General features: G+C 36.2%; 1 non-coding gene across 1 annotated transcript; it reads right to left on the bottom strand.

The window, feature by feature from the left end:
• Window positions 1–710: 710 nt before the first annotated feature.
• Window positions 711–812, bottom strand: LOC119469562. Its single transcript, XR_005198395.1, has one exon. It is a non-coding gene; the product is annotated as a U6 spliceosomal RNA (small nuclear RNA).
• Window positions 813–2,672: the final 1,860 nt, after the last annotated feature.

The raw sequence follows: 2,672 nt of genomic DNA, 5'->3' as shown, positions 1-2,672 counted from the left end.
TTCATCCATGTCCCTAGAAAGGACACAAACTCATTGTTTTTTATGGCTGCATAGTATTCCGTGGTGTCTATGTGACACATTTTCCTTGTCTAGTCTATCATCAATGGGCATTTGGGTTGGTTTCCAGTCTTTCCTATTGTAAACAGTGCCACAATGAACATACGTGTGCATGTGTCTTTATAACAGAACGATTTATAATCCTTTGGGTATATACCAAGTAATGGGATTGCTGGGTCAAATGGAATTTCTATTTCTAGATCCTTCAGGAATCACCACACTGTCTTGTACAATGGTTGAACTAATTTACACTCCCACCAACAGTATAACTGTTCCTATTTCTCCACATCCTCTCCAGCATCTGTTGTCTCCAGATTTTTTAATCATCGCCATTCTAAATGGCGTGAGATGGCATCTCAATGTGGTTTTGATTTGCATTTCGCTAATGACCAGTGATGATGACCATGTTTTCATATGTTTATTGGCCTCATATATGTCTTCTTTTGAGAAGTGTCTGTTCATATCCTTTGCCCACTTTTGAATGGGTTTGTTTGTTTCTTGTAAATCTGTTTTAGTTCTTTGCAGATTTTGGGTATTAGCCGTTTGTCAGTGGGTAGATTGCAAAATTTTTTTCCCATTCTGTTTGTTGCTGGTTCACTCTAATGATTGTTTCTTTTGCTGTACAGAAACTCTGGAGTTTAATTAGATCCCATAAAAATATGGAACGCTTCATGAATTTGCGTGTCATCTTTGCACCGGGGCCATACTACTCTGTGTCATTCCAATTTGAGTATATGTGCTGCCGAAGTGAGCATAATACCTGATTTAAATAGAAACAAAGGATTCTGAAGTGAAATGAAGGGAATTATTTAAATTAAGCATGTTCACAAAAGTTATTCTACATTTACTGTAAAAAAAAAAAAAAGTCCACACATGAAGACCATTAAAGATCACAGACATTTTTTTAAAATGTATTATAATTTTAGAAATAAAAATGAAGGTATTTAATATTTCCTCATGTCTTATCTTTGTTCCATCTATTTCCCATTTTTAATTAGCTATTTTATAATTTTTATTTTACTTTTGAGACAGAGTCTTGCTCTGTTGCCCAGGCTGGCGTGCAGGGGCAAAATCTCAGCTCACTGTAATCTCCGCCTCCCAGGTTCAAACAATTCTCTTGCCTCAGCTTTCCAAGTAGATGGGATTACAGGCATGCACCACCATGCCCAGCTAATTTTTGTATTTTTAGTAGAGACAGGTTTTCACCATGTCAGCCAGGCTGCATAACTATTTTTTTATCTGGATTTATAGCATTCAATCTTTTTTGTAATAATTTTCATAGTTGACAAATTTTAGTCCAATATTTAAATTAATTTGAAGCTTAATTCTTGTCCTTTTACAATGTCTTTGTTGTTCCTGAGATATTTATTTTGAATCATTATTTGATTCATCCTCTAATTGGATGAATTTATTGTAAAGTAGTTACTTCAAGAAGATCACAAGTGTTCTATATTTTGTGAGGTCTTTTATGCTGAGAATGTCTGCATGTTGGCTGTATACTTGAATCATACCTTGGATGGGTGTACTGTAATTGGTCCATGTTTGATATTCATCTCAAGGCAATACTGATATTGTACAATTATTTTCTGGTATCAACTATTGTGGAGAAATCAGATGTCAGCTTTATTTTCTCCTGTCATTTTAATTAATTCAACAACTGTTTTATTGAGTGTTTACCATATGTCAAGCATATTTCTATGCTTTAATACTTCATTGAAAAAACAAAACAAACAGAAAAGTCACTATCATCCTCTTGCTTACCTTATAGGTGACTTGGTTTATCAGTCTGGAAGGCTTGATGTTTATCCTCAAAGTTCAAGAGTTTAAGAACAATACGTCTTCATTTATTTGTAAAATAAAATACACAGGTGTATATTTTGTTTAAAAAACGTCTTCTCTAATGACCAGTGATGATGAGATTTTTTTCATGTTTGTTGGCTAAATGTCTTCTTTTGAGAAGTGTCTGTTCATTTCTTCACCCACTTTTTGATGGGTTTTTTTTCATGTCAATTTGTTTAAGTTCTTTATAGATTCTGGATATTAGTCTTTTGTCAGATGGATAGATTGCAAAACATGAGAACACATGGACATAGGGAAGGGAACATCACACACCAGGGCCTATCCGGGACTGAGGGGCTAGGAGAGGGATAGTAGGGGGTGGGGGGTTTGGGGTAGGATAGCATTAGGAGAAATACCTAATGTAGATGATGGGGTGATGTATGCAGCAAACCACCATGGCACGCGCATACCTATGTAACAAATCTGTACATTCTGCACATGTACCCCAGAACTTAAAGTATAATAAAAATAAGTAAATAAATAGAACTTTTAAAATGTCTTAAATATGGGCTTCAGCATGGCTGACTAGAGGCATCTGATATTTGTCTCTTCCACAAAACAAAGTAGCCTATTTGGCTGGGATTATCTGGGAGCTGCAAAAGTCTCCCAAGTTAGGGGAAAGGGTAAGTGAGTGATCCCCAGCAGTCTACATTCTCACAATGAACTCCTACATCCTAGCCGCAGGAAAAATCCTAGATCCTCATGGGCCCTGAGACTGAAATAGGAAGCTTCCTGGAGACTGTGAAAGGCATTGCTTCAGAGAGGAATCTCATGCT

This window comes from Cebus imitator, unplaced genomic scaffold (assembly GCF_001604975.1).
Source record: "Cebus imitator isolate Cc_AM_T3 unplaced genomic scaffold, Cebus_imitator-1.0 Scaffold709, whole genome shotgun sequence".
Taxonomy (NCBI): Eukaryota; Metazoa; Chordata; class Mammalia; order Primates; family Cebidae; genus Cebus; species Cebus imitator.
The sequence above is the reverse complement of the archived record's forward strand: the minus strand, read 5'-3'. Positions and strand labels throughout refer to the sequence as shown.